Source organism: Camelus bactrianus, chromosome 1 (assembly GCF_048773025.1).
Source record: "Camelus bactrianus isolate YW-2024 breed Bactrian camel chromosome 1, ASM4877302v1, whole genome shotgun sequence".
NCBI classification, from domain to species: Eukaryota; Metazoa; Chordata; class Mammalia; order Artiodactyla; family Camelidae; genus Camelus; species Camelus bactrianus.
Window position 1 is genome coordinate 12239767 of NC_133539.1, and position 9874 is coordinate 12249640.

Here is a 9874-nt window from a genome sequence, read left to right on the forward strand (position 1 = left end):
CAAAATAAATGATGCAATGACTGCAAACTGTGTTTATAATAAGGGATTGTGGTGGTTACAGCAGTAGTCAAAGGTGCAAAGCTAATAACTAGATCATTCCTTTTATGAGCATCTCCAGGCTGTGAAATACCCAGCGGAGATGAAAATCAGAGCTTTCATTACTCATTTTAATCACTGTTATTGCCAGGTAATGAAAACTGGGCCACTTTCTCATCATGTTTTGTGGGAATCTTTCCTTGATCCCAAAGAGCTTACACATAGAGAACTGAAATCACCTCAACTGTAAAGAGAAGTAAGATAATAAATATTAAAATGATGTCATCTTTGCCAAGTTGCAAAGGTCTTAAAGTTTAACATCATCCTCCAGTTCTCCTTTACCATCACTGCCAAAGCCCATCTCTTGTATTTGTGTATCTTATATCTTATCCTTCCTTGGAGTGTCATGTCAACTATCTAGGCTGGAAATTCCTTGCCTTTTATCTAGTGTAAAAATCTTATAAAGTTCTATATGACTTCAGTTTTTCTTTTCTGTAATCCATCCTAGACATTATCATGAAAGTTAACTTTTTGTATCCAAGCCAATTCCATTCCATTCTATCCCATTCTGTCTCATTTCATTCCGATCCATGTGAGAAATAATTAAGCCTATATATAGGCTAGTTTCTGTGCATGATAGGCAATGGGAGAATGTAAGGTAAATGAACAAACAAAATCAGTGTGCCCAAGCTATTCATAGACTTTACAAGAAAAGAAATTAAAAAATTAAATGAAAATTGTCACAAAGTTATGCTCAGCATACTATGCTGTTGCTTTTGATTAAGACTTATATATACATCTTTACTTTGTATTTAAGGCTCAAAATGAATACCAAAACAATAGATAAAAGTAATTCCTCTTTTTAATTCATGTGTCTACTAATCTGTAAAGCCATTAATGTAATACTGTGCTAGACACTGCCTAGTATAAAAGGAGGTCTTAAAAACTTCACAAAATACATAAAGGCTCGGTTTGCCCTGATATTCCAGGCAGTCAAAGTAGCATGTGAAAAGGCAGGAGAGTATGAGAAGCCTGCTATTCTTCTTGCCGACTAAATACAACAGATACTTATTAATAACCTCCTGCAGTCTAGGATCCATATCTTTGTACTGTGAGTAGTTTGGCAAAAGTAAGGCCATATTTAGTATGACATGTTATAATTCAGAATTTGTGTTTCACTCTCATGGTGATGGGGAGTATTGACTCGAATTAGTGAAGGCACTCAGTTAGACTTGCAGCTTAAAAACGTTATGGTATGTTTGTAAAATGAATTGGTGTCAGAAAGACCAAATAATTCACACTAATAATGCAGGAAAGATGACGATGATGATGACAGTGAATAGAGCATGGCCTGAGGGGATGATGCAGATTCCAGAGATACACATAGGAGGTAGAATCAAGGCTTGATGACTACCTGGATGTTGGTGGTTGATGGAGATGTTATTGTTAAGGGTAATTCTTAAGTCTGTGGCTTGAGTGATTGGGTTGTACCAATCATGGGGAGTAGAAACATAGGAGGAAGAGAAGATTTAAGGATGAATAAGGTATATTTACTCTTTGATCCATGTAAGAATCATCTATTGGATCTAGCAAAGTTTTGGGCACTACTTCAGATCCTAAGAAATACAGTGGTGAGAAAGAGCTGTAGGCTTTATGGTATCTGGGGACATTCATGAGAAATTTTCTTCTTTAGCAAGCTGGATTTAGGTACGTGGAATTACAGGTAGTTAAAACAATGGGAGAGGAGAGGTAACTTGGTAAGCACACAGAGAATGAGAAATAGGTGGTGAAGACAGAATTATGGCAATCCTACTAAATAAAAGAATAAACAGAAGGTACATTAAGAGGAGCTAATGAAAAATAAGAATTTTTTTAGAGAAGCAGGATTAGAACTAAAAAAGCCTATTATCAGGAAACTGAAGATAGCAAGTTTTCAAGAAAAAGGCATGGTTAATATGCTAGAAAATGGGCAAATAAAATAGATATTGACAATTGTAACATGAGTCATTACTAGGGTTTTTTTTTTTACCAAGAACAGTTGCAGTGGATGATGAGGTTGAAATGTCGTGAAGAAGTAGAGGTCAATAACATGAAAAAAAAGTACAACTGGGACAGACAGGAGACATGCAGGGTTAAAAGGGAGTTTCTGAAAAAGAAGTTTAAATCTAGAAGACAGGGACACATTTAAAAATTCAATATATTAATGCATTTCAGATTGTACGTGCTTAATAAATGTTCACCAGTTGTCTGACAACCACAGAAAAGCAAACAAGAGAATTAATGCAAATAAAGATTATTGTAATAAGATCAACTTTGTGGTAATGGCAACGGAAAAACACATTTATAATAAGTCCTAGAACTGGAAGGATTGACATTTCAGAAGATTATTATAGGAAAGGGTAATCACAGCCCCCACAATAATAACACAGGCTGAGGAAAGTTTGAATAAAAGGCATGTCTTCAACATGGAGGTTGTGGATTTATGACACGTTATTACATAAGATTAAAAACTAAAACTATTAGAAAAATAATTGTTCTTTCTCCTTAACTCTTAGTATTCTATAACTCCTTGTCATAAAAATAATGGGGTCCCTCTTTCCAAAACCAGAGAATAACATAGAATTACCATAAGAACATGGCACCTTGAGTTTGAAGGTAGTTTTGCAGCAAATCCAAGAGCTTATTAAAGTGATTTGCTTAAGAAGCATTCCTGGTTCAACTACAGTGATGAAGATCAAAAAGGAGATAAAAAGATTTGATATGTAAAAGGAAAGAATCATGAATGTTTGTTATTTAGAAGATGTAGTGAATATAAAAAACAGTAATGAATGCTTTTATTTATCTTTCTCTTGTTTTGAGACATTAAGGAAAAAGTATGGAAGTCAGATTTGAAAGACCTGGTAAGTTCTGATGCTGAAAAGCTGAGTGGTCTCGTAAATAACTTAACCTCTAACACCAGTCTGTTTATAAAATGATGAGAACAAATATAAAATATTTCTCGCAGGACTCTTTTGAGAATAACATGGGCTAACATGGGTGGGAGTGTTTTATAATCAAATATGATTGCTAATATTTGTGGTTAACTATTACTGTTGAAATTTGTGTTTTTTTCTCTATATTAAAGTAATAAAAGTGGAATATTAGAATTAGAAGGATATTAAATATTATTAGATCTAATGATCCTTTGTCTTTCATTAATTTAATCATTTCCCACTCATTCATTCTTTCCTTTATTAAACCACCATTTGCTCCTTGCCTCCCTTGAATCAGACATTGGGCTAGGTCCAATAAACAAAATGAAAGGCATATCAGGTAAGCAAATGAAATTCAGTAAGGAAAGTAGATAATCAAAGAGCAAATTATAGGATAATGTGCAGGGTTCGTGGTAGAGATAGAATAAAGCTGCAACCTCAAAGAAGGGGTACGTGAATCAGATTGTGGGAACAGGGAGGGCCCTCTGGAGAAGGTAATGTTTGTGTTGAATCTCAAATGATGAGTTGGCTTTTGCCAGACATTACTCTGGTGGGAGTATGTGTTACACATTTGAAGCAGCTATGGGAGGTGTTGAATTTAATCATCAGTATTCCTGGAAGTACTATGGAAAGAGGTCAACAAAGAGAGGCACTGTTATAATTTAAAACCGGGTTATTGAATATGTTTTAACAGCAAGGACTTGGGTGATGTTAATTTCCTTCAAGGGTTGGTGATTGGCTTGATACACTTTTTCAGTAAGAGCAAATTAAACAGAAATTTTATAACAAATCTGAAGTCACCAAAATAATGAGCTCATTTTATGCAAATTACTGGGATGAGACACAGATTCATACTGAGAAGCCCCACCCACTCCTCACAGATTTTGAGTCCTAGGTGTGAGTGACATTAGGAACTTCCTACTGTAACCCACTGGCCCTGAAACCAGGGGCTGCTGCTACTATGGGAGCTTCTGTGGAGGCTGTGGCTGTGTACCTAGTTACGGCTGTGGGTATGGCCGTGGCTATTGCTACGGCTATGGATGCAAGAGCTACAAAGTACTGAACTGTGGATACGGTTCCAGGCATGGTTGTGGCTATGGGTTGTGGGTGTGGATCCAGGTATGGCTGTGAATATGGTTCTGGCTATGGTTATGGTCCATTTTGCCTCAGACGATGTTATTTCTCTTATAGCCAAAATATATGAAAAATTATAAAATTATCAGAAAAAAAGACAGCCCAGTAGAAAAATGGAAATAAAACTTGGACACTTAACCAAGGAGGACATTCAAACAGCCAGCAAACATTTTAAAAGTCTTTGTCTTCATTATTAGGGATATGCAAACTGAAACTACAATATTATGTTATTATATATCCACCAGGATGGTGAAAGTGTTAAAAAAAAAAGATGATATCAAGGGTTATTAAAGATATAGATAATTAGGGTTTCTATTTACTGCCAGAGGGCATATATATTGGTATAATTTTGAAAAATTGCTGAACAGAATCTTTTAAAATAAGCTTACACATATTCTATGATCAAGTACTTTGATCTAAGACTATTTCCCAAAGAAATGCATACATGTTTATAAAAAGACATAACACAAGAATATTCCTGGTAGCATTATTTTTAATAGTCAAAACATAAGACAATTCAAATGTTTATCAACAGTAAAATGCATAAATCAAATGTGATACTTTCATAAAGTTGTATATTGTTAAGAAATGAAAAAGAGCACATTACTTTGAAAATGTAAAATGGGAAAGAGTTGTAGAAATACAACGATGAACAAAAGAAGTCATATATAAAAGACTCAAAATAACAGATGGGAAGATTCTGTTTATTTAAAGTTTAAAAACAGGTAAAACTCACTTATGATATTGAAAGTCATGGTATTGGTTATACTTTTGGTTTTCCTTTTTGGGAGGAGAACTGGGATGGTAGGAAGGAGGAGGAGAGAGGTGGCTTCAGAGAAACTGATGTTTTTTTCTTGATATAGACAGTAGTTACCCAGTTGTGCTCACTTTGTGAAAACTTACTGAGCAGCACACTTCAGACTTGTACTTTTCTGCATACATGTTAAATTGCAATGAAAGGTTTATAAATATTCTACCATCTGTCTCATAGAGGATTTCACTCTGGCTAACTCTCTCCTTATTAACCATCATTTGCTATGTCATCTCTGTTCTCCATTTCCAAATTCTCTCTCTCTCTCTTTTAATACGTGGAATAATTTAGTTTTCTTCATAGCTGTCTTCCAGGTTATGCTTCTGGGATCTTACTTTTCTCCAGTAAAATAAAAATAATGTAGAAAGTTGCATTCCTAAGTTAAGAAACCGTTTACTTTCTGGAGATGAATCCTCTCCACTCACTCTTCTCCTAGATGTCTGGAATTAATTACATCACATTTTAAATTGTAATTATTAATTGTGGCATTCACAAAGGGCATAGGGAAGATTTTCATGTTTATTTATGAAGATTCATGATATATAATTATTTAAATTAGATAGGTATCTACATGCATTAAAATAAGATGCCATGGAGAGCAATCAGAATATAAGGAAAAATCATATATTTATCGTTGTGTGATATTTGGGACACCCTGATTAATGGGAACCTCTGCATTCTAGGTGATTATTGAAGGAAACATTGAACACCACTAAAATCTCCTGTTACAAGAAGTAATGATTTCAGTTCATTAAAATTGGGCATTTTTAAGCCTAAACTTAATGACATACAATGATTGAAATTCCAGGAACTAGCATGAAAATTCCTGATTTTGAAGCTATAATCTTCTCTCTCTTATTTACTTGTTTTGTGGTCTTGGAAAATTTACTTACTTTTGTTATAAGCTGCATTTTAAAAAATAAATTATGGGGAATAAGAACACCTGCCTCATAAGAGTGTTTTGAAGATTAAATGTAGGTTTTAGACTAAGACATTACATTCTAAGAGTTAATCATCTAAATGTCATCAAAATCATTTGATGGTAATAAAATTTCTAGGAAGAATTGCAACTATTAATAATTAAACATATAGAAATATCTCCAAATGGAATGTTATGTACAGATAAAATTTGTTCATCCCTTAGTTACTGAACTCCAAAGTATCATCTGATACAGATTGCTTTTATTAAATTTTAGATAATAAATTGTTATATTAAGCACTTCAGGCAAAGTGTAATAAGGCCACTAAAATTAAGAGCTTGTATTTCCATCATTGAACATAAAATAATAAAGGAATTATTTCAAAACTTCATTTAGGTTTGATAATTAAGAGGTTATGGTGTTCTTCATGAAAATACTGAATACTTTAGCAGAGTGGTGAGAGTGAATACAGGTTGCTTAACTTGGGACTGAATGAATAGTAAAGAATTGAACAAAATGAGTACAGGTTACTGTTTCAAGAAGCATTATGGTCAAGAGAAGGAGGGAGATTAATGGTCATTGATGATGCAGGGTAAAGGAGGAACTTCCAAAACATGCTCTCTGAAAACATAAAGTGAAGAATATATATAGTCTTCAATTTTGCAACTCCTCCGGGATTCATTGCCTATAACTGTGCCACAAATTACCACAAACTTAGTAGCTGAAAACAGCATACATTTATTATCTGCCAGTAGGTCAGGAGCCTGGAAACAGCCTCACTGGGTCTCCAGTCAGGGTCTCCCAAGGCTAAAACCATGTTGTTGGCCAGGCTGAATTCTTAACTGGAGACTGAAATAGAAGTTACTTTGTTTCCTTGGGTTTTGGGCAGAATTCATTTCCTTGATCCTATAGAACTCATTTGTTTAATTTGATTCTTTAAAATCAGCAATGGGGGAGGGGGAGGAGAGAGAGAGGGGATGTGCTGTTTTTGAGTTCTAGCCTGACATGGTCAGTAACATCCAGGATAATCTCCCTTTTGATTAACTTAAAGCCAACTGATTACAGACCTTAATTGTATCAGCAAAATCCGTTCACTCTTATTTTTCCTTTTTCAGTTGTGTTAGGTAGAATTATTACAGTTTGACAGCACATATGCATTATGTTGCATGTAAATATATGTATACAATATACTGCACATCCTTTTAAAAAATTTATATATATATACTGATCATTTTTTTCCAAGAACAGATTAGAACTTTAGCTTTTTAAACTTACATAGTTATCAAAGGAATAAAGCCAACTACAAAATAAGAATCAACAGAATGCAGTAATCCAATTATAAAGGACAGTCAAATGTGCTTATACATATTCAAGAAATCAATCATCTAAGTTATAAATAATAAGTAGTTCATTGTGTCCTTATTTTTTTTTTATTTTTTTAGATTCCACCTATAAGTGATATCATATGGCATTTTCCCTTTCACTTTTGCCATGGGAGGTAACATAATCCTTGGAATGATGTCCAATCACTTTTATGGTATTTTACTGGATAGAAGGATGGTACAGGTCCTGCCTATGATCAAGATGAGGGGATTACAACAAGCTTGGATGACAGTGGGTGGGAATCATAAGGGCTGTCTTAGAATTCTACTGGCCATGGCATGACGTCTTATATGTTGCCTGTGTTTAAAAGAGCTGTTGCTTATTAAGACAGTCATGTAATTAATTACAAATACTCACATTATAAAATGACTTGAGAGAGAAGACATATGAGAAGCAAATGCAGAAAAATGCTTGACTTCACGAAGAATGGAGGGAAGATGGCTCCTTTTTAATAGATAAAAGCTGTTGAAGTTTACCAATCATGATTGAATAATAAAGACTTCCTACAAATAGCTGAGAACTTGAGGGTTTGTTTTTAGGATGAGTATTTTTGATCTTTGATACTCTACTTTTCTTTACTATATATAAAAAAGGGAACTCCTGGAGTGATTCCACTTTTCTTTCTATAAACTAACAAAATACAACTTTTAGAAAAGAACAGCAGTGACAATGATATTCTGTGCCTCAGAGAAGATGTACAATAGGATTGTGAGCTAGTCACAGTGGTGTGCTTGCAAAACAAACCATTATTAGTTCCATAAAGATAAAAATAAATAGAAAAATGATATATGGGAAATATAAGGAAATAATTTAGTACTAAATTATCAGATGTGTTGAATACTAGCATTTAAAAGTGAAAAAATGGGTGATTCCTCATTAGGAAAAAGAAGCTTGCTTTCATAGTATTTAAAATGATAGAAATGAGGGCAGGAAATACTGTCTGTGGTGTTCGATGTTTGAAGAGTATTAAATGACTGCATTTTATTTGCTTTTTCTAACTCAAGAGGCCATAATTATTAGAAGTCAGTGGAAAATTCAAGGAGTTAGACTTCTCGACATAAGAAATTCCTCTAAAAATTAGTCCCTTCTGAAAAGTAGATTGGCACTATGCCTGGCTCCCCTAGGTCTGAAGATTTTAAGCCAGTTCAAGTTGCTAATTTGTGGACATGTTGTGGATGGAATTTAGCATCCGGAGGAGAGGCAGAGCTAATTGTCCTCTCAACTCTCTTATTACTGCAATACTTGGAGATTCTACAAGCAAAGAGCATCATTGAAATATAAAGGCTTCAGAAGAAGAAGAATGGGGGATATAGAAACAGAAAAATAATATGATTTTCTACAAGTTTCTGTAATGGACGGTGAGATCAAATAGTATTAGATAGTTTTAGAAACCTCAGCTCATCATGGAGAAATGTCTTTCAGCATTGACTAATTTTGAGATCCAAAGTAAGGGGCAGATAAAATGTGAGCGTGTGTGTGTGTGTGTGTGTGTGTATAGATGCTTTGAAGAAAGACAAAAATTCACCTTTTATGGGCCACTCTGTATTTTAGATTCCGAATTATAAACATTCATGAAGTATGATGTATTGGACTTCACTAGGGGCTGTGAATTTAATGGTAAAAGATTAAGTTCTAAACTCCAAGGCATTCACACTCTGGTGTATTGGGGAAATAATGAGATCACGCATGCCATTTTATATCAAAAATACAACCTCTTAAGTAGCACTTGTTAGAGACCTGGTATTATTCTAGGTGATTTAAAGATATTTACTCGGATTTTCTCAACAACTTTAAGACATAGATAGTATCATTTCATATACTCATTTTATAGACGAGGGAATTGAGGCACAGAAAAATTCAGTGAATTGCCCAAGACTCAAGAGCTAGTGAGTGGAAGAGCCAGAATTCGAAGCCAGAATCCGTGTTTTTCAAGTGCCACACGAGGCCTCTCCTGCGGAATTGTGCTGAAGCCAGCCTGTACCAGCTTGTGAGGGCGACTGTGTGCTTCTCTTCCCAACTCCACATCAGCGACCTCGTGCTGGTGGTGTGAAATTAACCAAGATGGAAATATCTATCTATTTTTTTTCAGTGATTCAGTTTATGATACAGATGACATAATTGGTCTTATAGTTACACATGAGATATTTTAGAAAAATCAAAAAAGAGAGGCAGCAAAACCAGACATGATGGAGAGTGAGAAGATCAAGACACTCACATTGATAGCTGAAGGATGGAGGGGAGGTAATCATACAGATGACTGGGGAAATGACCTTGTTGGCCAAAGAAGGGAGAAGGAATCAATAAGGTGTCATCTTACTGAAAGAGGTCTGGCTTTTACTGGAAAAGCCAGATTAGGAGAAGCAATCCTAGGTTTCTGCTGCAAATATTCTTAGAGTCTGGGCATCTTGGAAGGCCTGGCGAGAAGATGTCATATCAGCTTATCTGCAGCAGTCAGTGGGACCCATCGTGTCATCTGGGAACTGGGATCAGAGAGAGACCACATTAGGCAAAGTGAGTCTGAGAGGAGCCCAGTGTAGATAATGGTATTTCCACCAGGGACCCTAAGTACATTGGGACTATTTATTGTTGAATTATGAGAGAATCTGGGGTAATTTGGA